The 27,788-nt window shown below is 32.4% G+C and overlaps 1 protein-coding gene across 3 annotated transcripts in view; it reads right to left on the reverse strand.

The window, feature by feature from the left end:
- Positions 1-27,788, reverse strand: part of nord (neuron derived neurotrophic factor nord) — a 202,258-nt gene that overhangs the window by 87,235 nt on the left and 87,235 nt on the right. For 2 of the 3 annotated variants that reach the window (XM_035361317.2, XM_085820803.1), the window contains one exon: positions 2,972-3,105. The exons of the other annotated variant lie outside the window; for it this stretch is intronic. The gene's annotated coding sequence lies outside the window, so the exon portion shown is untranslated. The remainder of the gene's footprint in view (positions 1-2,971; positions 3,106-27,788) is intronic. 3 annotated transcript variants of the gene reach the window in all.

Consider the following 27,788-nt stretch of genomic DNA (forward strand, 5'->3'; position numbering starts at 1 on the left):
GAAATTCATCTGAAACTCGACATTGGTATTCCTCAATGTTTGAGCAAAATCATGAATCCAGATAGAGCGTGCCGAAGAAATACTGTTTCTAGCACTGAACTACTTTTACTACTTTTAATTTTCAAAATTTTAAAGGCCCTACATTTTTAGAAAAGCAGAAGCAGGAAAATGCAACAAATTACCGCACACGAAAAGTCGAAATGCTCTAATCCCCGATCAATGCTAGTAACAGTGGTATAAAAAGTATTGTGCTGAAAAAAGAAATTTCGAGAGAAATGCAAGTGGATGTTTCAGAGCGAAGGTTGCCATATTCGCCATCTACTTATACGAGGCAAAAGCACGATAGTTCAGCAATTTCAAACTCTGTTACAACCTACCTATCAGCTACGGTATATTAAATCTTTAAGCCCTTAGTTTCAAATATACTAACTATTAGATGGTCTTCCATTCGATGCGCGGAGAAGAATTCATTCTTTTTAGCTAGTCAGTATGAAACGAGGAGACGAGGGTAGATTTTTTCCTCGCATGCTGTTTTACTATTTACAGCATGCGAGGAAATGAAGTGTTTGGTATAGTGACCCTATAGCGACTCTGCCAATAAAATGAAGCTAGAAAAAGATAGAAACTTATTTATTTTACTTAATAGATTCCTGCCTTTTCCTCGCGAAACTTCCAATTGCTTTTCACCGTAGCCATTATTGAACTTCATATGGTCATGAAATGGAGATGAGAATTTTCTTCTTAACTCCATGGGCTTTACACCTACCATTTATTAGCTGATCTTGTAGTGATTCCATCGCATATCAAGAATGCTTACAGAAGCGCAGAGAAATGATCTTACAATCAGGCGCGGTTGGGGCTTTCGGAAAATTTGGGAAATTTCCCGATACGCCAGTGGTCGCCAATCTGGCTTTGTTACATGATGTCAATGGTCTAAAAACGAATAAAACATTCAACATGATTGCAAGATTCATGCAACAAAAAGTATTAAATTCATCGGAAGAAAAATTTTAATGGCGCAATAAATAAATAAATATTATATAAATATTAAACTTATCGTCTTAATCATGTGGTCGTCAGCACTTCGAAAATTCATAACTGGTGGATCTATTTCTTTACTTCATAGCATAAAAGTAGGGAATTTTCATGTCCCGGGCCATTTCATAACGATACAGGAACCTTTATGCAAATCGGCGACTGTTCACTTACATGACAGGGACATGGGCGTTTTGTAGAAGACTGCTTTTTAATGGAAAAAGTAGAACCTCCTAATAGTGCCGGCACTCCTGATCCGCTTTGAGATGAGATTAACTTGTAAAAAGATGAAGGTACTTCTATGAATGTTGAACGCACAAGGTCAGAATATCATACGCACCTTCTCGTGGCAAACAGAATGAATTCATGATGTCTTCATCGGTGTATCAGGCTTATTTTAAGAAAACAGTGATGAATGCGGTCGCATATGAAGCCATATTAGATTAATGCGGCATGTCTCCTGGAGATAGATATGTTAACGGCAATGTAAATGAAACGACGGCATTCAATGTAACAACTAAGCATTTTATGGAACACCTGGCGTTTTTAGGCAAAGTATGAAATCTGAGAATTATTATATAAGTTACCTGGGTATTGTATATGATACTTAGGAATTCTATAGGATGGAAATGCTCTTTAGGTAAAGTATGAGAGAAAGGTCATGATAAGGCAACTTTTTAAAAGACATTCATTCGTCAAAAATACAAATGTCATTTGAAAAAATAATGTCAAAAATGTCATTTCGAAAAAGTAACAAATGTCATTTTGAAAAAATGATGAAAGACCTCAATTAAAAAACTTTTATTCAAAATACGTAAGAAATTAGTGAAATGACCTTGGTACAACATGATAAATATGTATTCTCTATCTTGGTCGAGGCTGGAAATCAAAAACATCTACCTGATAAAGGGAACTCTAGTAATTGCATTGGATTTAGATTGTAGGGTTTATATTTATTTTAACTAACATTTATTTTAAGTTATCTTTCCAGTCTAGCCTTTACTTTCCCTTAGAACTGCCAATGCAAGAGTATGTAAATTGTAGTAGAACGCGCAGTATATTCAAATTTTAGCAGAAGTAAGTTGAGTTTAAATAGAAGGGAAACGAGATTGTAGGTGTGCTTCTTGAATCGCAAACGTGAATGTCCCTCGGTAGAATTTAAGAACCGCGCGGTCAGCCTGTGTGCCTATCTCGGCAGATTTTGCTGGATCTTTCAACTGCTTAATCCCAGCGGTAATGTTAGAACGCGGTTAGGTTAGTTTAAGATCTCAGAGCCTCGTGGATAGTGATCTCTCTATTTATTCATCCAGCCATTATTTTTCAGTTCTACATTCTGTTTCAGTTAAACCGCCGGGTCGGCGTAGTTTGTGAGCGTCAAGTGGACGCAGCTGTTATTTTAAAAGTTGAATAAAAAGATCTTTAAACCCTTCTTACGTTTCTGTGTAAATTCACACTTAGTAGCAGTCACTACCACAGTTGCTGACAAGTTAGGGCCTCTCGATATTACAAGATGTTAACGCTGATAATTTAACTTCAATGAGTTATGTTGCAATTGTATTTCAACTTGGTCTTGCTTTAATTACGTGGAAATTCTAACTGTCCACATGCGTGTAGAACTTATTAAAATTAGTTTCTTTGTAGTATATTAACACTTATTAATGACGCTGTAACAGCACCAGTATGCCTCAGATGTTTCAGCTTTAAAAAATACTTAAATTAAATAAAAAGTTTTTTTAAAGACAAAAATATTTTATTGAAAAACTTATTAAATTCAATGAGAAATAATTTATTTCTATTTTATAAAACACCATTTTTTAAAGAAATATTGATGCGAACTATTAATTCTAATTAATTTTTTTTATTGTTGGCATTACTGAAGTAATTATTCTTAGTGAGAGTTAAAGTTTGAAGCAAACAATTATTGCACGTGACATACCTTTCGAAAATTTTCCAGTCAAAATAATCGATTGAATTATCAGAGTTTTTTTCTCTTGTTAATAATTATGTAGTCCTGTGTTCTCCTAAAACAAATTTTCTTAGACGAATAAGATGCAGGTCTAAGCATTTAACCTGAAATAAAAGAGAAAAATTGCTATACAATGTTTCAAAAAGGAAACTATAAGATTCGATTCAGCTTTATGCGATTCTTTTATAAAGTATTTGAAATAAAAACGTAAACAGATATAATTGTACACATATTTGATAACCGTGATTAATGAAATACTATGAATTAACATAATGATAGAAATATAAACAATAACCTTATATAACAATTACGTGAACAGAGAAAGAAAAATATTCTTTTAACTTGATTTTTAGTTTTTCTATCCATAAAATTTTTTTACCTGTAAAAAAATTCCTTTACCACCTCGAATGATCCTGAAAGTGAACAGCGAAATATATGAAGCAAAATAAAATCAGAATTAAAAATACTAATCTATCTAAACTGATTGATTTGCTCCTTAGTCGAAATACGCGTACGTTAACATCGATAGTTCTGGTACTAAATAATATGTTAAACGACGAATGCTCAGCTGTTCATGGATTTGCATTTTCTAATAAAAAGTTAACGAGGCTTCAAGCTTTATTCACCAACTGCCATGTATAATTACTTTACAAGGTTTACTCATTTCACTTGCTTGCGTTTATGTACTCCAGATCTGTACGATGCATATATGAAAGGGTGTTTAAAATCAACAAAAATCAATTTATTTTCCTTAGACAAGCGTTTATAAATGTAGTTAGAGGTCATTGCGCTTCCTTGGTTTGGTTTGGTTTATTTAATTACGGCAAAGCACACTAGGGCTATCTGCCTAAGGGGAGGGATGCCTACGTAGAGGACGTTCTAAGGAAAACTGGCTCGTATACACGTTACACATGAGGAAAACTACGAAAACGCCCATTGCAGCCAGCCTGTTCGCGGGATTCGAATCTCGAACCGAATTACCAGTTCAACAACTTTACCGCTCGGCTGCTGGTGAGCCATTGCCCTTCCTTACTGTTACTCAAACTGAATATTTTAGTAAGTTTTAAAAAAACTAGAATTGAAACATTCTAACAGAATTTTAAAAATAAAAAGCAGAGTGTGGAACATTGTAAAACAGATGGCATCAGTGGTACTGAGCGTAATCTTATTTAAGATTATAAGGAATTATTGCTTTCCCCTTACGTGCTCTCGTGGTGCAAACAGTTAGCATTTCCAACGAGGGAGTTGGAAGGTCTGTGTTCGAATTCCGGCGAAAAAGCCATTAATTTATCACATTTCTATCTTCGAAAAATCTAAAGTCTGTAAAAGATAATATAGGAAGTATCTCATACATTCACTGTCAAAATAATGACGCATACAAACGCAGAATGCGTTAAGTTTGTAGTATTGTACATGTCATACCTTTTGAAATGTTTAGACAAAATAATCGATATAAGAGTTTTTTCCCTCTTGTTAATAATATGTTACGAAATTCATTAATAAAATAAATAATGATGTATACAACACGGAATATGTTTTATTCGTAGTCGACATATTATTTTATGTGCGCTAGGCTATTAATATCTTCATATATAACAGTATTCCTTACTCCCGGCAGATCAATTTTGAAGATATTCCGCATAAGCATCATATTTTCTTCTTCCGAATAAATTAAATTAACGCAAATTGAGTACTGGCTTTAATCAATTGCAGAATCCTTAAATCTCCAACTAAATATCAGCAGATTTAGTTTAAATATCCCTCTGAACAACAATCAAAAGCAAAGTCCAACATTAAGAATCAGCGTAAATTTTTTAAAATCTACCTTCTTCAGCTGCTAAGTGCAAAATGACTTATGATATTTTGCACTTAGCAGATGAAGAAGGTAGTTCAAAAACTATCGAAACTGGTACTAAAGTTTTTAAAATTTACGCTGATTCTTAATATTGGGCTTTGTTTTTGATTGAAATATCAGCACCTTTAATAGTGCAAAAGGATTATCAGAATTACAAATGAGGTTTGGAAGTACTTTGTGTGTCTAGATGATTATAACAAAACAGAAGGGTACTATCTGTCTAAGCAAATAAGAAATCTTCGCAGAGAAATTTTCAAAGGGAACTCATATGCATTCAGTTGGATGAGGAAAACTACGGAAACATTCATGCATCCAGTCCGTTCCCCGGAATTTGAATCCAGATCGAACTACCGGAATTCAGCTCGGTTAATCACTTGATCAGAAGTGGGCCGTTTGTGATTATTAATCACAAAAAGTACGCAAAATTTTTTAATTAAGCATGCAAGGGCTCTTTGACTATGGGAAGGGATATATTCGAGGAGCAATTCTTTTATGATACATTGGCTCATGTTCACGTCGTACATGGTGAAAACTACGAAAATTCCCATATAGCCAGTCCGTTCGCTGGGATTTAAGTCCAGGTCGAGTAACCAGTATTCAGCGGCGATCGCTAGTGACCAAAAAAATGTGCAGAAGAAGTGCCTAAATCTTTTATTGTCTCATCCAAAGCTGATCAGGAGAAGGAACGACTCCAGTCAACCATTTAAATTCTGATGGTAAATCGTTATTCACAGTTTGTGAAAAGCAAAGGAATTTAGACAGAAGAGTCTTCAAAAAGTAGCATATTTTACCATTACCATATTTTATATTTGAGTCTTATCCTTGGCTTACTTCCTTAAAACGTAGTTGACCATTGGTAGCAGTATAATAGCGGTTAAATGCAACACGCACGACGAGAAGCCTTCACCTACTATACTTTTATTGTTTAAAAAAAAAACTGTCAAAAAATTTCCTAGTTTTGGAAACAAAAGATACAAACTTGAGTATATTATAAGGGAATGGATCACTGAATAAAAATAGAAAAAAGTTCAGTGTATTATATTAGATCAAATAATCTTATAATAATAGGCGAAAAGGAAGCTTTTAGCATACGTGCTGTACATATTCTAAAAGAAATTTTAAAGAAAGTTTTTATAAAATAAGGTTTTATTTAAAAGCCGTAAAATAATTAATGTATTAAAAGAAGAAAATTAATTTATCATATAGTTTAATGAGAACAAGAGATTAAATAACTCTCTTTACAACATTCCTATTAAATTTTATGTAACGAATAAAAGCCTGTGATATTGATAAATTTATAAAGATAATGGCTTATACTTTTTACAATTAAATTAGATTATTAATTAGATTTTTGTTATTTGTACGTCCGCGCATCACTGTCATCCATAATGAGTGTATCCGCAAATTTAATCTGAATAGTTTGTAAGGTGTATTCCAATTTTACAGCAGTTATTTTCAATTTTGACACGTTTTCCTTTCAGTTCTTGCTCTCCACTTATAACTTCCTACCAGAATGAGTTTTTAGAATCGTATTGAATGTAAATGAGGTAGAAGGAGGTATTTAAGGCAGGTTCAGCTTACTTTAGTAGGACAGCTTAGTAGTCCTTTGTGACGCGTGTTTGCCGTCAGGCTACTTCGCTAGTAAACCTACTATGCTCGGTCGTATTGTACGTGCCTGTTGATAATCGCCGGCTGATTTAATTATGGGCCAATTACGTTAGGTATTTGTGTCTAGCTTCGGCTAAGTCAGTTTAGTTTAGTATTAGATTAGTTTCTTATTTTCCTTACCTTGATTTGAAGCCCGAGTGAAAATTTCCCTGTACGACCAAACAGGGCAAATATTACTTTAAGTGAATAAAGAGGTACTTTAATCCTTATCTGAACTTTGTCGTTGCACTTGAACTCAACGGTAAGTCGCTACACAGTTCAATAGGTAATATCAGGACTACATCAGGACAGACCAAGTAGTAGTTAGGAACATTATAAGTTTATAAGAAAGCAGTTTTTTTTGGAGGGGTATCGTTTTCTGGATGGCTTACTTGCTTTTATTATTCAAACCAATATGTCCAACCAGTGGAAGTAATCTACTATCCAGCCAACTACAGCCCTAAGGCATGGTCTACAGGCAGGTGAATCGGGCATTTATTTCTGCGTATTAGTAAGGAAGTAGTTTAAAAATACATGGCAAAATCTTGACCGTAGCTACAAACACCATTAAGTGAACTAATAAAAGCTTATAATAAAATAGAAAATAGCGCAATTCTTATTTGTTTATTATTCTTGTTTTAAAAAAGCGTGAAGCATTTGTTCTGCAATCTGCCAAAATTCCAAAACTTTACAGCATACATATTTTAGATGTTGGAATTTTAAAGTAATAAGTTGAAAAAAAAATCTAGCGATTTTTGAAATTCAGCAGAAAATTAGAAATTAAGTTATAAATTTTATATAAATTCTAATTCAAAGATTTCTTTCTGCTCTAAACTGATGGTGCAAACAGTAAAATTGTGAGATTTTCTTGTTTGTTCATAAAACGAAAATAAGTTCGAAAAATCCTTTAAACATTAAATTACAAAAATAATCTAAATTTTGAAGAAAAATTGCTTTGCCACTTTGTATTGTCATTCATAAACAAACAGCATGTGAACAAAATTTGAGGTCAATAGCTTATCAGGATATAACTGAAAAATCGATTATGAACTTTTAAACATTGTGATAGACAACATCAGTAAACTTAATGAAATTCTATAAAAGGCACTAAACATGAATAGTAAAAGAATACTTACTTCTCTCATTCAAACTCTTTCATATCGAAAAGACCTCATAATCCGTTCAATGTTTAAAAAAGGGGAACAATGAGAATCCCAACACATAATTACGCTTTTAACAATCCCTCCTCCGATTCTCTTTCACCGGAATGTGGATGATATCAGTTAAGAAGAAAGAGTATTTCCGACGCTGCTTATCACACGGGGTTGTTTGAACAACGACAATGCGTGTTTCTTCACATTCAATGACAGTAGTCGATTGTTTAATCATGCCGGTACGTATTAGATCTACCCCGCCGTCGTTATCTAGAAAAAATGAATTGTATACATTTTTTCTATATGTATTTTGTATGTATAAAAGGAATCGAAATTTAAAAGACAAAAGAGCAACATATTATATTTTGAACGGATTCTGAATAACGTTAAGAATAACCAACCAATTGTCCTCGAAACGGATAGAGTTTTATTCAGATTTTTCGCCAGTCTGTCAAATCTGTTAAGGGGTCAGAAGTTGAAAGAAATGCTGCCTGGTAAAATAGTGCTAATCAGAAAACTTACTAAAAACATTGCATAGAAATAAAAAGAATGGAAAATATAGGCATTAAGAAATAAAAAATACAAAAGAAACAAGTGCATATTTTGATAACATGCAAGCATTACGAGAGTTTTGAAATCTTGTAAGTGAAGGCGCTGTAATAAAAGTTATTCCTTTCTGCGGCTTGATAAAAATAAATATCACGTCTAGATGCAGTAGAAATAGCCTGAATATGTGCTGCATTATTTTTTAGATTAAATTCTTTTTATATTGATTCTATATTAGCCCGCGAAAAATATGTTAAGATTTCCAAGTAAAGTACCACTTCCGGTTTACCACACATAGTCAAAATCTAATATATTGTTTTCAATCACAATTGTTAAATTTGAGAAGTTTTGGATTATATCGTAATATCTGTTCGGATCTCAAGCAAAAGTATCAATTCCTGTTTGTCAATTTTAACCATAAGCTAATATGATTTTCCCATTGATATAAAAGTTTTAAATACTAAAATTGAAAAGCTTTGAATAATATTTTACTATGGATTTTAAGTAAAACCTTAAAATAAAATACTACTTACAAGTGTCCTCCATCATAAAAAAAAAAAAAAAAAAAAAAAAAAAAAAAAAAAAACTGTTATTGACTTTAAACTTTTCAATTTTAATCAATTTATCATGTAAAGTATCACTTCCTGTTGTCCAATTTATCACACAATCTAATCAGCTCTTTACATGAATGCAAAAAGTTTAAATACATTAAAAACAAATTAAGAGTTTCAGATTTTAATTTAGGTCCAAAGGGGCGTTTTTTAACGTTTTGTGTGTTACCTTTATTTATTAAATATCATGTTCTTTGAACTTAAACCATAAAATTCAGTTCAACAGCAGTATCGTAAAATAATTTTAAAATGAGCATATCTTTAGAATTTCCGATACACAGTTCCACGCGCTGAAGATAAAAAGGACTTTTTTCCCCCGTACAGTGTTGCCATTGCTCGCTTTTAAATCGTTGAGTTTGTTACTTAAAAATTCTTTAAAGATTTACAAAATATAAAATCGATAATAAAACAAATTCCAAATTTCAAATTAGGGCTTTCACATGCCCATATTCGGTAGAAGATTACGTTATTCAAAATTGGATGGCTCTAGATACCATTGTTTTATCACAATGCGACAGTAATGAAGTTTTAAAGAACTCTCGCCATTTTTGAACGAACCTTATTAGTCAAAACTTACAGAATAACTGCAAAAACATTTTTAAGCGCGCGCATCGTCTGAGGATATTCTTTGCGGATAATCGTTTACGGTAATTTACATTTCTTAGTGGAATTATGTTGCTAGCGTAGCAACGGAAATACGTTAGTCTTAAATTCCTTCCCTCACAGGGAACTTTTCAGAGTTTTTTTTAATCAATTTTTTTATCATTTTTTCATCAATTTAAAAGAAAAAGTTTTTTCTTTCAAACTGATGCAACTTTCAAGAAAATTTTCAGTATTAATACATTAATTTTTTTTACAAGAGAAAGATGTTCAATATTAGAATATTGCATTGTATATGTAAATAAACATATAAAATGCAATATTCTAATATTACAAAAATTTAAGCAATGAAGTTTTAAACTTCCTAGAATGTGTATTTTTAGTTGTGAGATGTTTGGATGCAACGACTCAAACTGTCAGCATTTTGATGGTGCTTCCCCTTTCTATGCGCAACTTCGTAGTTAAAAGGTTATAAGATCAAACCCATTGTAATAGTCTAGGATTAGTCACAGTGTTTTTATCCAACCATACTAGAGGATTATGATCAGCCTGAATGATGAACTTATGAGGTCCATCTAGGTAGAATTTTAACCTTTGTACTGCAAAGACTATGGCAGCACACTCCCTTTCGATTGTACTGTACTTGTGTTCAGTAGGTGAAAACTTTTTGCTGAGAAATATTATTGGATGTTCTTCGCCTTTAGCATTTATCTGTGATAATACAACGCCAATAGCAATATTCAAAACGTCGAGCTGAACGACAAAAGTTCGGACTGTATTTTGTTGGACTGGATTTTGTGACAAGACTGGATTTTGTTGCTTGATTCTACTATATTTGCTGTTGATTCTCTAGCTCGTATTACTTGATTTTCAATTTCAAGCCGCTTTATTTCCAATTCATATGCCTTTGCTTCTCTCGCTTCTTGAGCCATACGTTCTTCTCGAGCTAGGCGTTCATCAATTATTCGGTTTAGAATTCATTAAACTTCTTCTTCGTGGTAAAACTGACTTTCAGTGATTATCTTTTTAATTTCTGGGACCTTACTAGTTAGCGGCACTTCCTCGAATAATTCTCCGGCTACTTCTATTAAAGCTTGTTTTCTACCCTTGGCAAGAAATGACATATTTAGAAATAGAAAAACTATTCGACTGCGTTTTCAAAATTAATTTTAAAAGGCTTTTAGACAATACTCAAAAATTCAAATCAGCGTGCTCAAACTAGCCTTATTTTTATTAGAAATTTAAGTATGACACAACGTTATTTTTTTTCTAAAACACTGAATGCAATAAAACGTATATGCTTTCCGATAAAAATTTGCAAAGCGGACTCTTAATAACTTATACTTAAGTAAATAAAAAAGAGTTCAAGCCTCTAACTTGATTCACACAGCAAAATTCTTGATTTGAGACTCTAATACAAGAGTTCAAATTTCATAATAGAAACATTCTAATATCAACGTAATAAATTTGCCACTCTAATACAAGATCTTAAATTTTATAATAAAAATATTCTAATATTTACGTAATAAATTTGCCACTCAAATACAAGAGCTCAAATTTTAAAAGAACATTAAATATTTTGACGCTTTAATCCAAAAGCTTAAACTTAGAATATCGTTTTATTAGTTGAATTCAACAATAAGATGCAACATTTTCATACAAAATGGCAAAGTATTCATTAAAACTTATACTCACAAGTACTATATTTTCTTTCGTTTTTAAATAAACACTAGTTTCACCTTTAGATCCCAGCGACTACCACCAAACATTTATTCTTATATACGATCTGTAATGAAGTTTTAAAGAACTCCCGCTATTTTTGAACGAACAACCAACTTTATTAGTCAAAATTTACAGAATAACTGAAAAATATTTTTAGCGCTCTCATCGTCTGCGGATATTCTTTGGGGATAATCGTCTGCGGTAATTTACATTTCTTAGTGCAATTATGTTGGTAGCGTAGCAACGCAAATACGTTACAAAACGTGTATACGTTTATACAGATTCTTCATTGTTTAGTTTCTTTAACAATAATACAAGGCGATGATAGTTAATGGCAACAATTTGAAAAGTGAATCGGACATTTATAGTGAACCAACGCGAAATGCCAAAACGAAAATAATAGCCCTTCAAGGTAAATTGCCCCTTTGGACTAATTAAACTTGCTCTTAAAAAAAAAAAAAAAAAAAAAAAAAAAAAATGAAAGGTTCCAGATTTTAAATTGCGTTTAAATGGGCGTTTTTTTTTAACGTTTTGTGTGTTACCTTTATTTATTAAATATCATGTTTTTTTGCATTTAAACCATAAAATTCAGTTCAATAGCAATGTCGCAAAATAATTTTAAAATGAGCATATCTTTAGAATTTACGATACGCAGTTCCGCGCGCTGGAGATAAAAAGTCCCCCCCCCCCCGTAGTGTGTTGCCATCGCGCGCTTTTAAATCGTTGAGTTTGTTACTCAAAAATTCGTTAAAGTTTTACAAAATATGAAATCGATAATAAAACAAATTTCAAATTTGGTCTTCTACATGCCCATATTCGTAGGAGCACTATGTCATTCAAAATTCAATGACTCTATGTACCGTTGTATTTATCACAATGCGAGAAATATACTTACATTTATGCAAATTTTTCATTATTTAATTTCTTCAAATATAATGCAGGACTCGAACATTTGGTGTCAACAGTTTGAAAAGTGAAACGGACATTTATAGTAAACCAACACAAAATGACAAAACGAAAACAATAGTCTTTCAGAGACAAAGGCCCCTTTGAACTAAATATATATATATATATATATATGACCGAAAAGACATGTTGATGGCGTAGAATGTAGAATGTTGAATTTGTAGTGAACAGCAAACTTTGCAGCCAATTGTGATTCAATTGACATTTGCAATCACAATTTACTTGGCACTTTAATCGTGCCTATTCAAGATTTGCATTTTGATACTGTTGCGATAGGAAGAGAGCGAGGGAAGTAGCGTCTTAACGTGAAGAGAGGTAGAAGCTAAACTGCGCTATTATCCAATATGGTAGCCTATTAAGAGAAAAGTTTAGGTTTAAGTTCCTTATTAAGAGAAAGTTTCAATTCTCGAAATTTTTATTTCACGTTTCGAATTAGCTATGTCATTAGCGATATACAAGACATGTGACATAGACTGATCTAGAAATGAAGCAGTCCAGAAAAGTTATTACTATTTTAGAATAAAGAGGGGGGAATTAAGGACTGTCGGCTAATCTAAATTATAATTTTGAGATTTAGATATTTTTTATCTAACATACATGTATATTTAGACAAAGTAAGAAAAAGATAATTGGCAAAATGTAGTTCCTGAAGATTACATGAATAAACATCTATATTTTATTCACATAATCTTTGAGAAATAATTTATATGAGGATGCCGGCTGAAGATGTTTATTGCTATTTTTATTATTTTATTCTTAGAGAATAGCGTGATTCACAAAACTTATGATTTTTATAAAACAAATTAATATTTTAAAATTTAAGGAACATATCCCTAATAATATTAAATAAAATAGCATACGAAGAACAAATGTTGAAGATACTGAACGTGGATCAAATTGCACAAATTTGTAGGTCTAGTTAAGTTGAATAGAACCTTATTCTTCAGCTGCAAATTATTAAAAAAAATCCACCGTTGGCGGAATAGATTTTCTAGAGATATTTCACATTAATAAAAATCTTCCGTTTCTAGTTAATCATTCCAATTTTAATTTTAATTTATATAATTTTAAAAATATTTATAATTTAAAAATATGCAAGGCATATTTATCATCTATTCAACTGAATTTATTGTGATATTAAAAATCAAAAATTTATAAGTATTTCAAAGCTTAAAGTGTTGCGTGAGAAATAACATCAAATACAATTCATTTATAAAGCTTAAAATTGGTATAAATACTTAAAGTAAAATGCCTAAGAACTATCTGCATAATCTTCAACCCAATTTTGAGAGAAAATCGCTAGGTCATTAAAACTTGCAGCCTATCTTATGTTAATTAATCAGTTATTATAATTTCAGACTTTACTATAACTTCTCCTTTCCGTAATCCTCACCAGAATGCAAATTAGTTGTGAGTATTTAAAATGAGGTTTTGGGATTTGGGATAGAGAATGTTTCTAGCATCGCGTGTACGCTACGTGGTTAGTTCTTGCGAGCTCTAACAGTTGTCATTATTCAGCTTTGTCTCTCGCTGCTGACACCTTAAATCAAACGCGCCGGTAAGTTGTTGAGCCAACTTTTAGAATAGAATTTAATTGTGCAGTCATTGACTACGGTTCCCCATTTAATTTAAATTTGACTCTTCTATTTATTTGCCCTACCAGGAGTTGTGCTTATTGTAGTACAAGAGAGTGCCCTTATGTTCTAATTTATGTTTAAATAAAAGTGTTATTATAACCTTCTTAAGACTTTATCATTTTTTACAGTGATAAATTGTTTTACGTCTGTAGGGTTATATGACTAAAACAGCATTACCAGCCAAGTGTAGCCCTATAATCTTCTGCGCATTAAATTCATATTGGCCAATGCAATAGCTGAATGATACATTATGAGAACTGAAGGAAGAAAATAGTTAACAAGTCCGTCTCTTGAAAATAAAGATTGTATCGCCAAAAAAGTGAAAATGATAGTAATATTAATTGTCTACGGAGAGAAAAAATACTCGTATTATTAACTAACTAATGATCTTAGCGAAAACACGAGTTATCGTTTACTAGTTCAAAGCTTTAAACAGATCATAAAAGAAAATACAGGAATTTTAATGATTAATACTTTGGCGGTTCTTTTTCTCGCCAAAATTTCGTAAGAATGGGTTTTCACGCCTCACTACATGAGGTAATGAACTGAAATGTTAAAATTAAATCTGAAAGAGCGTTAAAGGGTGGGGTAAGTTGAATTAGAGATGTTTTGCCAGACCCAAAACTGTCAACGCAGTACTCTCAGTTAAAATTACCGTGACAGTCTTTTTTTTTTTTTTTTTTGTTTATTTTTTTGTTTTGTCTCCTCACTCTGTTTCTCGTCACGATTTCTCAGTAGAAATATGTCTGACATGTAAAATAAAAAAATGGAAATTCAGATTTAAATTTACGACTTGCAGAAATTGAAAGCGAAAGTGAGGTAGAGGAAGATCTCGCTCTTGATTAATTATGAGCAAAATTTATGAAAAAATAAAAGTCTGAAAGTAGATGCGCTTGCTAAGAAACGAGTGAAGAAATAGCACAATTACAAATCTTGCTTTCACAGAAAGAAATTTCCTAAGCTTGTTGCTTTTATCTTCAAAAATATTGAAAAATATCGTTTAGGATGCATTATGTAATATTATTACAGGTCTTTTCAATATACAGTGGTACCTTGGTGCCACGTTTACAAAAACTCAGCTTCCACGAACGCCCTCTAACGGATATACTAAACATAGATTCGAACGCTCTCTGAGGAGCGTCCGAAAAAACTTCTGTCTTAGAAAAACAGTTAAATGTAATATATGAGATAGCTGTCTTAAAATAATTAGTACCTATTTTTTAAATAATATTAATTTTGTGTTCTTTTGAATAAATTATTAAAGACAAGATGGCCTCTTGAAGATTGAAAGAAACTTCCTACTGTGAAGAATGTTTATTAGAAGCCTTGGCGTTTGAACATTGAAGATGTATCAGGTAATAGATTTTATATTACTTTTTGTAATAGATGAACCTGATGCAACATTTACACTCAGTATACGTCCGCTCCGGAATACGTCCAACTTGGACACGTCCTGTTGCGAGCGAATATTTCTGTTTTGAATACGAGTTCGATGAGTCCCGACTGTGTGCATTACACTTTGTTTGCCTCTTTCAAGACTGCCCCGAGTGACAGTACACCTGCTGTTACTATTCGGTAAACAACTAGTGCTGTAATTCTGAATTCTCAAGTTATTTTGTGTTTTTTCGCCTTTTTTTTTTTTTTTTTTTTTTTTTTTTTTTTTTTTTTTTAAGTCCAAAGGAATTTGAATTCCGAAGGACTATTACTTTCGTTTTGGCATTTTGCGTCGGACGGATAAATGTCGGTTCACTTTTCAAACTGTTGCCATAAAATGTTAGAGTCCTGCATTATATTTGAAGAAATTAAATAATGAAAATCTGCGTAAATGTATGTATATTTCTCACATTGTCATAAAATAACGGTACATAGAGTCATCGAATTTTGAATAACGTAATCCTCCAACGAATATGAGCATGTGGAAGACCAAATTTGAAATTTGAAATTTGTTTTATGATCGATTTCCTATTTTTTAAAACTTTGACGAATTTTTGATTAACAAACTCAAGGATTTCAAAGCGAGCAATGGCAACGTTGTGCAGAAAAAACATTTTTATCTCCAGCGCGTGAGTCTCTGTATCGGAAATTCTAAAGATATGCTCGTTTTAAAACTATTTTGCGATATTGCTGTTGCACTGGATCTTATGGTTTAAGTGAGAGGAACATGATATTTAATAAAGAAAGGTAACACACAAAATGTTAAAAAACGCCCCTTTGGACGTAATTTAAAATCTGAAACATTTCAGATTTTTTTTTGTGTGAATTTATTAACAATGAATCTTAAGTAAGTTAATAACAAGAGCCAAGCAATAAAGAACCATGGAGGTAAAATAAGAGATTTCTGAAAAGTATGAAGATGACAGGCGTATCCGTGACTTGACTATTGCATACCGTATGCCGAGTAGGATGGTGTTTACGACTGTGAAAAACAAAGACGCTATAAAATAGGCTAACATTGCAAAGGAGATGAAATCGATTACCAAACTACGAACAGAGACGTTAGAGCATGTTAAAAAATAGATCTGGATAGCAGAGTATTAAACAGCAATAAACAGTACAATATTTATATTTAATATTTATTAAACAGCAATACAATATATACGATTATTTTATAATAATGGATTAATTATTTTCCCTTTATTTCTTTTTGAAAACGTTCGTTTGGTATACTCGTATGTCCAAGCATCGCATCTGGAACGGATTAATGACGCACAGTGAGGCACCACTGTATTATAAGCAATATTCATGTTATTAAGAATTCAAATTATTAAGAAACATTTGTTATTTAAATGGCTCTGGTAAGAAACGTTAATATACATTTTATAAGATACAAAATTTAATAAAATTTTAACTTAAGGTGAAAGAAATTTACAAGAACTGCTATGCTACTTTTATAGAAAGTTATTAAAAGCATAACAAATAAATATAAAAAGGAAGCTAATTATAAAAATATAGAAATCCTTTATTAAGCAGCACGAGAAATAAATATTTTGTAATCAGTTATCATAATAATATATGTCATTAGAAAAGTGTTTCATTAATGATACTAATTGCATAAATGCTTGTAAACTTATCAGGTAGCTATAATATCATTAAAAATAAAATTTCAAAAATAAATCTTTGAGCTTTTTGTACTGATATACAACACATTGTTAAAACCTGAAATAATGAAAAATACCGAAACTAAATTCTGGTCTTTTTTGTCGATAACCATGGCTAACTGCCAATAACAATGTCATAAAGATATGACTTATAGAGGACTAAAATTTTGAAAAACCCAAATTTAGAAGCGCCTATGTTTAAATCATATTCCTTTCGCTCTCTCCTTTCTCTCAGTACATTTGCACACTTCTCACCTTTTGACTTGGTCAAGAAGGTCGAAAAGAACGGTTGAAAAGTAGATAAAATACATATATCCTTTAGAGAAGTCATACCTGATAGATATACAGCTTGTTAAATTAGCATACGAAATTTTTCCGGAAATTATCCAGCAACTTCCAACAAATTGAAAATCAATTGCACAAATTTTGGATAATTTGGCAAATTATTAAAATGTTCTTTATCAGCCAGTTGCGTGAATAGTAACTAATGTTGTAAGGTTTCTCCCTCTTTACTGTGTGCCTTCCTCGTATAATTCGAAAGTAAGCCCGGCTAGCAATAAAAAGGTCAGGAAATGGATGCCAAGGCACCCTTATGAAACTTCCTGACTTTTCGAACAGTAAGTTCGAACTTTGTGTAGAATAAGTTTATCCACTTCTTTGTGAGATCATTTTAGTCTAATAACATGGCTGAATAAGAAAACCTGTAATGTTCCCACAACCAGCAAAAAGCAAATTCGAAAGAATTCATTTTTTAATCTGTATCAACATTAGTTTGTAGTATTTAAGATAACAGCTAAAAAAGTGTGATGTGCTAAAGAGCTTCAATTACTCATTCCTGGAAAAGCTACACATCGGAAGTTTCTAATACCAAAGGGATTAATTCCCTAAATCGAAACATTTCTCAAAAAATAATTCATCACATTAAATAAATTTAATCGGTGAAATTGGATTAGATGGGGAGGTTTGATAGTTTGGCTCGGTTAGGTTAATTGATTAACGCAAAGCAACTCGGGAGCTGCAGAGAGTGTTTACATATTTTTAAAACGATTTCGATAAAGAATTTTAAAAAGCAAATGATTTCGAATAAAAATTTCTGGTAACAGCTTATTATATGAAATGAGAATTATCGTCTGCATCTCTTAAACGTATTTTTTTTTTTTTAAATGTCGCATGTAAACAAGCTGTTGAAAGATACGCTTTCCGAAGAGAAATATTCCTATTCCATAATTCAAGAACGCTGTGGCATGATATTAAAATTTCTAAGTGCAAAATAAGCAAACTTATTAAATGTAAAGCGAAAAAAGTTAGTCATTCCTTCTACATGGAAAGAAGATTCTAAAACGAATATCCAAAAAAAAAAGATATGTACTGTTTCTAATGTTCTTAAGTTAAATTGCTGTTAACAAGAGAAAATTCGCCAACGCAGAAATCAGTTGCAGAATTTTTAAATGCATCTGTAGTAATAATAAAATAACTCTAATAAACCAAGTTTACTACCTAAAAAACATAACGTTCACCAGCTATTGCCGATGCTCGTGGCTCAACTGCAGAACAATTTATAGAACCTCCTATGAAAACTACACTCATGTCCATAAATTAAGGATAATGCAAAATCAGGCAAAGGAAGAGTTAGAAGCAAAACTAATTTGACTTATTTGTAAAGCTTATTTATTAAACAAAAGAAAGAGCAAGAAAAAACGATGCTATATGTTTGATATTATTAAAAAACTTAGCGATTTTTTCTCCCTGGAGCAAATTACAAAAAGCAAAAGCCCCTATTTACAAAACACCAATATTACATGGTTGGTATGATTGTTAATATATTGTATGTCTCTTAGACGATGCAATACAGTCCGTACAACGCCTGGGCATGCTGAGTATCAAATTATCGATCTGATCTCGGGGGATATTACACCACACAAAAAGCAATGCTCTCCGTAGTTCCGGTAGACATGTAGGAGGAGGTCGACGGGCTGCAACTCGTCGGCCAAGCATGTCCCACACGTGCTTTACTGTATTCAAGTCCGATGAGAATGCTGGCCAGTCCATACGGGTGATATCCTCCGATTGAAGGCATTCGCTTACGATGTTTGCACGGTGAGGACGGGCGTTGTTATCCATAAACACAAATTGTGCGACCATGGCGCCTCGAAACAAACGTACATGTTGTTCCAGAATGACGTCCCGATAGATTTGGCTTGTCATGGTTCGAATTTGAACATGCAGGTCAGTTTTGGAACCCAGAATAATTCCACCCCAAACGAGCACTCCTGCACGACCGTAACGGTGTCGTTCAATGATGTTTTCTTGGTGGTAACGGGTACCTGGAGCTCTCTATATGAAAGTCCGGCTAGAATCAGACTGAAAGCTAAACCTGGACTCGTCGGAAAACATCACACAAGCCCACTGTTGTGGTGTCCATAATTCATGCTCTCTACTCCAGGCTAACCGCAGGCGACAGTGAGTTTCAGTAAGTGGAACGCATCTGACAAGTCTACGAGCATATAGACCAATTTGCCCTAAGCGTCTGTACACGGTCTGCCTTGAAATTGTCGTACCAGTGGCTGAAGAAAGCTGACGAGATAAGTCTGAGGCTGTGCTCCGCCTGTTTCTTTTCGCAGTAACTGCCAAATACCGGTCCTCATTCGGCGTTGTAACTTTGGGCGACCTGGGCTGTAACGTCTACTCACATTAGCATCATCTTGAAATCGTAGCCAAAGCCTGGAGATGACACTCTGGGCAATTCCAAGTCGTTTGATACTTCCAGTTGGGTACGCCCACATTCCAGACGGCCGATAATTCTACCACGTAAAAAATCATCCAAATACGTCCTTTGTGTCATAACTATTCGGTTATTGCACTGAAATGCTTATAAAGCGCCTGCGAACAATTTTACTTCTTTGCATGTATTCCTTATATATCATTCTCTTACACTCTCGTCATTGTGACGCACCATCGGTGTCATCTGGTTACTTCCTGAAATTTGCATATGATTCTTGAAGATGTGTGTAGTGATTTTACAGGTGATATATTTATTTCAGAGTTCGATTTCCGCGTGACTCCGAATTATCCTTAATTTATGGACATGAGTTTACTTTAAGCATGCGTTTACTTAATAACTGCAACATAAAAAGGTCTATTTGTTGTCAAAGAAAATGTATAAATCTGCTTCCATCAATGAAAGAAAGTTTCAGTAAGGGGTTTATGACTGTCGCACAATTCTCACGTAATGCTAAATTAAAAATAAGACGAATGGAAAAAAAAATAAGTTTTAATTCAACGTAGTATCAAGAAAAAACTTTTTGTCCGATATTTAAAGCAGAAATTCCATTTCTTTATTCCAAATACTTTCAGTGTGGGAAACTTCAACAGGATAGTCATACTTCGAAAAGTGCCACTGCATTCCTTGAAAAAATGAAGATTGATACAGGTATTACATATATACCTTTTCAATATGTTTCTACGAAGTCCCCTAACATTTTGTCTCTTGAAATGAGCTCTCTCTAAGCGTAAACCCACCACGATTGATAGACACAAGAAAGTAGTGAAAGTGGCATAGAAATTAATACCCCTTTACCCAAAATTTTTCTGTAATGAGACTCACGATGCAGACTTATAGTCCAGAAAAGAGGCTATCAGATCAGTACGTTTTTAAATTAATTAAATGCCCTGACAAACGTTCTAAAAATGTGTAAACATCATCTGAGTATGCCTATAGAAAGGCATACCTTTATTGATCTGCTGCTGACCAATCTCTTTAAAATTTCATGTGTTATTCCAGTGTTTTTAAAAGTTCGAGAATTAATTAATCGCAGTATATTCTCAAGAGTCCATACTCTCAGTTTAGATAATGTTCATAAAAAAATTATTGAGAATGAACATCAACCACTGATTTTTAACAGTTTTGTATGAACGCAGTGTATTTTATTTATCATACCGTAGCTATACAAATATGCCATGATAGGAGAAACTTTGCTTCACAAATATTTGTCTCTCTTTAAATAGTTTAAAATCGTTGATGGGTTACGGCAAGGAGAAACTTAGGCCTGGATATTTTAAACGCATCCGCTTGCCTTTATTTACATTCTACATGAAGAAGAAAATCAACAGAAATCACCTGTTTGCAATCAAAACTGTTTGAATACTGGAAACTTAAGTCGAGACGAAATGCCACTGTTTCATGGCTTAAGGGATTTGTTACTGCACAACCTCGTGTTAATTCCCTAAACAAGGGGAAAAAAGTTGCACGTTTCCTTGAATATCGAACGAAAGTTTGAGTACTCGCATAAGACTATCACAAATGATCGCACTTAAAACTTACGTAAATATGATTCAAGTAGAAAATATTAAAATTTAAGTAAATCAAATAAATACAATTACACTCTTTTAAATGCTCGCAAAAATTGATTTTTTTATTATTTCCAAACTGGTTAAATAAAAAAAAAATAAAAAAAAGAAATGTGAGAAAATGAATTGTTTTAACCTCATTTTGAAAAAAAAAAAAAAAAAAAAAGAAAGAAAGAAATTTTTATGATTTTTTCTCTTTCATGTCTATGCCAGGTAAAAGATATCAAGTCCTAAGTTTTAATTTAAATAGCGTTCAATCCTACATGAATACCAAGTTAAAGATCTTCCATATTTCGTCGAAAATATTTCGACTTCCATAAAGTCGAATATTTATAGCAAGCTATATATTTTCCACGTAATTTAAATTCTGCACTAAACCTGGCTAAAGCTAGGAAGAAAAACAAGAATCACACCACTTTTAACAAACTTGCAGTAAAGTTTTTCAATATATTTTGCAAGCAACTAGTCTGTAAGTAAATTACGCAGAAATTCACCAGCGTCACAATTCTGAGCTTACCATTATTCATGTCATGCTAAAATTCCTAATCTAAGGAACAAGTTTCTCAAATGACCTATAAAGTGATAGAAAAAAATGCTTATTTCTCTTCCCAGCCCTTCCTATGAACTACTAAGTATTATTGTTACACTAGCTTTCAGTCTGGCCATCAAGAAAATGCTTACAGGCTATTGTCGTACGTGCGCGACGTTTTCAGAGACATAACTTGTCAGCAGACTTCACAAAAACTCAACCCTGTTCTATATTCTATAAGCTCAATCAATCTAAAGAAAAAGAAAAGACCTTTTTTTTTTCGCTTCCCTGTTATAGAATTACATAAGCCATACCACAAGATGATGAATAGCTTTCCCCTTAATTGAAATATTTTTTCGTTCACAATACCACAGCCTGATTATTTTTTACTTTTATTTGGTCTGAATTCAAAACACGACACAGGTTCTTGTTTACTATAACTTGCACGCAAAGCATACATTTAGGTTCCCTTTTCCAAAATATTTTATTAATTTATGCGCTGAATATTATGGGATTTCTTTTCAGTTATGGAATTTATAAATTTTTAGATGAATACTTTGCTGGATATCCATCCATCATTTTTGAAATTTAAATTATCCTGTTTTCCACGAGATAAGCGAAAAATTATTGATTTAAGCGAAACATATGAGATAATAAAATGAACTAAAACATAAATTAGAATGATTGATAAATTGTTCTGAAACAGAAAGGGTAGAAATTTATTAAGATTTATAATGCCTCAAATGAACCTGTGATAATTCTACATAACTTGGTTATAGGCACTAAGTATGAAAAAATTTCTGTCAACAGCGGTACGAATAATTTTTTAAGAAAATGGCGCATGAAACTTTAATAATATTAAACTTAACAGATTTCATTTTTTCCCCTTTACTCAAGTTTTCTTAAACTCAAATTGCACGTAGGCCAAATGCACTACCTGAAAGCAGCTGAGGGGGCCGAATTTTTATTTATTTATTTTTTAGCTAAAATTGAAAGTTCCATTTTTATTTTTTTTATTATTTATTATTAGCCCAAATGGGTACTTTTGCCAAAAGAGCTATTAATTTCGTTTTGGCATTTTGCGTCGTAAAGTATAAAACGGCGTCTCACTTTTCAAATTGCTGCCGCCAAATATTATAGCCCTGCATTATATTTAAAGAAATTAAATAATGAAGAATCTGCATGAATTTATGTATGTTTCTCGCATTGTGAAAAAAAATGCGGTACCTAGAGACATCAAATTTTGAATAATGTAGTCCTCCACTCGAATATGAGCATCTGGAAACCCAAATTTGGAATTTGTTTTATTATCTATTTCATATTTTGTAAAACTTTATAAGATATTCTCTCCTTCATTTCTGCATGTCTTCGTGGTGTAACGGTAGCACCCTCGACGCGTATTCGAGAGACCTAGGTTCGAGTCGCGGCGAGGGCACTGCACATTTTTCCTGTCTCCAGCAACAACAACAAAATTGCTAATGTCTCTACAGTTGCGCCCAAACTAAAAGATGGTGGATGATTCTTCATTACCAGGATTTGGCGATTGGGTCCCCTAATCCCCAATCGCCCTTTAAAAGGGGGTTAATAAGGTATTTTCTCCCTCTTTCTAGCATGCCTCCATGGTGGATCGGTAGCAGACTCGGTGCGTATTCGAGAGGCCCAGGTTCAAATCCCGGCTAGGGAATTGCACATATATCCTTGTCTTCAGCAACAAACAAACAAAACAAAACAAAAACAAAAAAATTCCTAATGTCCCTACAACTTTAACAAATTTTTGATTAACAAACTTAACAATTTCAAAGCCAACAATGTCTTTAGAAATCTAGATCTCCAGTTATTATGCCAGACAAGCTTTCAATTACAGTGATTAGTTACAATTTTCAGTTACAGTGAAAGTGAAAATTACCTACAAGAAATCAAAACATTTGGAAACATTTCTTTTACGCACCAGTACCTTATTAATTTATTTATTATTATTTCCAGAATTTTTCCCAATAACCATCCAAATAAATTTTAACGAATTCAGACAAACGATCGTTCAGATAATAAAGGCCATAAAACATTTATTTTTTAGATCAGGGGAAAAAATAAAAATTATTCAGAATGTAAATTTAGCTGAACTCCAGATAATTATCTTTTTTAATCAATACGTAATTATATCAGAAGTCCAGAAGATATATCAAAGCATATACTAAAGTTACACTCATATGGCTGAAAAACACGATTAATAGAAAAATAGCTTAATCAGATTGAGATGGGTTGAATAGCGAATCATTTTTATAGGATACTAGATGAATATACATTTAGACTAAGATGGGAATGTAACATATTTTCTGTCTATTTGAAAAGTATAAAAGTATATAACACCATTCTATTAAAATATTGAATGTTTTCAATTAGATATATCATGAATTAAAGGGATTTTCGGATGGATTTAAAATGTATTTATTACATCTATTACTATTAAATAGCTTAATTTGTTAATCAATAACAGAGAGATTAAATCTTACATTTCACCGAATAGCAGTAGACTCGAATAAAAAGTGAAACAACGCATTTACAGTTACCGATATTTAAAATGAATCGACGCAAAATCGTTTTTTCGGACTTTATAGTCATTTTTGGATTAAAAAACTTAGTGCGCAAATTTATTAAATTTCTAGCATTTGTTTTCAACAACGGATTAGAGTGCAGCGGGGGGGGGTAAGGCACTTGCAAAACAAGGAATGAAAATGGAGGATGACCTGAGATTGGATATTAGGTAACGCAAGATATTACATGACAATTAACAGGAATTACTCATGTAATACGTATGTACTGGAAACTGATTCTCTATGTTTGACAACTGAGATTAATATTGTTTACACCAACAGACCTCAAGACCAACAGAAAGGTACGAGACAACCAATTAGAGACAGACTACGATCAAGAAACATATTGAACCATATCCAAACTCCCAACAGGCTAACGTGTTTGAGATGAGGAAAAAAAAAGAGAGGTACATGGAAAACCGTGTTTAACCAAGAATGAAAACATTTTCACTGCCTCACCATGAACATACATAACCTTTGACAAAAAAGTACAAATGAGAGAACATTTATTGCCAATGCCAACTCGGATGAACTTAGAAATGCTAATAGAAATGGCAGTTTGGATGGATCATGATTTTAATAACACAGTTCTCCTCAGTTAACATACTTTCTTGATTCCTGTCATTTCTACAAATCGCAGAGTTATGAAAATAAGGTGCTTACACGTCCATTAATTTATAATTAATAATAATAGCTAATTAACGAAAAAAATAAGGCTTATTTACATAAGGATAATAAGGATTATTTAGATAAACAAGGATAATAAAAGGATTATACAAAAGGACAATATAAGGATTATTTACATAAATTTATTTCAGAAGTGGTACGAATGCCAAATTTTCTCAAAACTGAATTCCAAAATGTTCCCAAATTTTCCGAATCTTGAAACCTTCATATAAAAATGAGAAGAAGAAAGGGGAACATTTGCTTATTATTAAAAGTTTTTAACTAAAACAAAATTTTAAATCTAGTTTTAACGAAAAATAAATTTAAGAATAAATTTTTTCTAAATAATCCGTATCTATGACGAAGAAGATGTGAAAGGAATTAGTAAAAAGTATTTAATTTAAAAGTGCTGAATCTTGAGATTCATTTTTTTACTATATTTTGACAAAATATATTTGAATAACTTAAAATATTGTATATTTTTCCAAATCCTTTTCTTGTCAATACATACTAGCTCTGTAGCGGCCGAGCGGTTAAATCGCCAAACGCTGGAATTTCGGTCCGGAGTTCCGAGTCCCGTCGATTGGGCTAGCTACATGGACGTTCTTGTGGATTTCCCACATGTTACGTTGATATGAGCCAGATTTACTTTAAAAATCCTCCACGGGACATCCTTTCCTTCGGTAGATACCATTCTGTGCATTGCCATTATCAGATTTTTTTAAAAAATCAGTGTTCATGTAGAAGCTGGAGATTATTTTAAGATTTAATAAATAAGCTATAAAAGTGTTTCTAATTTTTATCAAGAAAATTAAGGTTGTGTTATCCAGGACCGACACAAGGTAGCATTGGGGATCAAGATCAGCTGAAATCGTAATAATTACTCCTCCCTTTATCTTACGTGAATCTTACCACTGGATGTCAATAAAATTAATCTTTCCAATATTTTGAGTTAGAAAACTTTACATTAGTGTTTTTTTAAAACTTGGTTTAATTGATTGTAGTAAAACACACTAGGGCTATCTGCCTAATGGGAGGAATGATTTCATGGAGGACTTTCTAAGAGAAACTGGCTGGTATACACATTACACATAGAAGCAAACCACGAAAACAACCATGCAGCTAGTCCGTTCGCCTGGAATCGAACCCAGGTTGGAACCATCAGTGTTCAGTGATTTTACCGCTGGGGGGGAGCTAATTTTTATATTAGGATTCGAAAGATTCGTACCACGGATAATGGGCGAAAATTCAAATTTCTCAAATCAAATTTAAATATTCTTTTTAAGATTCATTACATTCAGGATTGGAATGTACTATTCTTTAATATATTTGTTACAAAAACTCTTTAACTGAATAAATAATGTATTCTAAGGACAACCAACAACAACAACAACAACAAAAAAAAAAAAAAAAAAAAAAAAAAAAAACTTATCAATCTGAGAAGATATCGAAAATCGTTGCAAACGCGTTTGTTACATATGCATAATTAACTAAAAAATTGCTGAATCTGAATTAACCATTATTTTTATAGTTAGTTAATAATAATTAATATCAATTTTATCGGAGTTTAGATACACTCCAATTTAAGCTTCGCCATCAATAATTTCGTGAACGATTTCTAATTATTTTTAGCTGTGTAATCAATTATTACCTATTAACTTAATAATTATTATTACAGTTTAAGCTTTGCTATAACTACTTCTTTTCGTATTCCTCACTAGAACGCAAATTGGTTGTTGTTTGTATTTAAGCTGAGGGTTTTGAATGTTTATATTAGAGCTACTGGCAGCCGTGTCTTACTGTTACTTACTCTCGGCAGCTTTGCTTAAATTGTATTCCAGCTTTAGCGTCTTGTTAGCCGATGTTTTAAAATACGCGCCGGTAAATTTCTGAATCAGCTTAAGTAACCTATTTTATGTGTACGTTACCTATATTCTATTTTCTGAAATACCTGCAATCTATTTCATGCATGCACTTGAAATTTAACTTCTGTTATGTTAATTAACTACCTGCAAGGTAGCTGAATGTTCATTTGCAGCACAAGCTGTGCTTTTTCTACAGTGTTTTCATCAGTCAATTTTAAGAATAAATAAAAACTTTGTTTCAACCTTCTTCACTACTGATTCAGGGATAATTCGCTGTCAGTCTAGTAGTGTCTGCAGGACTGTGAAACAAGCTTCTAGATATAGCATTACCCTACAGCTGCATATAAAAGAGGTAAAAACGCTGTAAATTTATATAATTTAGATAAAGAGAAGAACCTGATATAAGACACACCGAGAAAAGCCTGCGATTTAATCAGTTTTATTTATAGAATAATCAGTTTTATTTATAGAATAAAACTTAAATCGATAAATATGCAGTGTTTCATACAATAAATTGAAATTAATTTGTTTAATTTGAGACTGATAGATCTTCCTACCCCCCAATCCTAACAACAAAAGTTTTACTCCTGGATAGATATATAGCTAATTAAAAAGCAAGTGTTGCCTATCAGTATTTTGATTTAACATTATTTAAACCAGAGGTTTGAAATTTGTACGATGATGCTCTCTTTGTTCTTTCTTTTAAGACTACACTTATTTAGCCACATGGTAGTTGGTAAATTACAACTGTAGCTACATGGTAGTTGGTAAATTACAACTGTAGCTACATGGTAGCTGGTAAGCTCTAGTAATAGTGAATTATACTCCTTCTGAATGTTACCTTTTATAGGAAGGATATTTTTGTTCAATTAGCCTAATGAAAATTTATTAGATGTTGCACAGCAAGAAAGATAGCAGACTGCAACATAAATAAAAAAAAGTCAAAATAAGTT

The sequence above is a fragment of the Stegodyphus dumicola genome, chromosome 7, assembly GCF_044657685.1.
Source record: "Stegodyphus dumicola isolate Sdum_Otavi_A_Nest chromosome 7, ASM4465768v1".
Lineage (NCBI taxonomy): Eukaryota > Metazoa > Arthropoda > Arachnida > Araneae > Eresidae > Stegodyphus > Stegodyphus dumicola.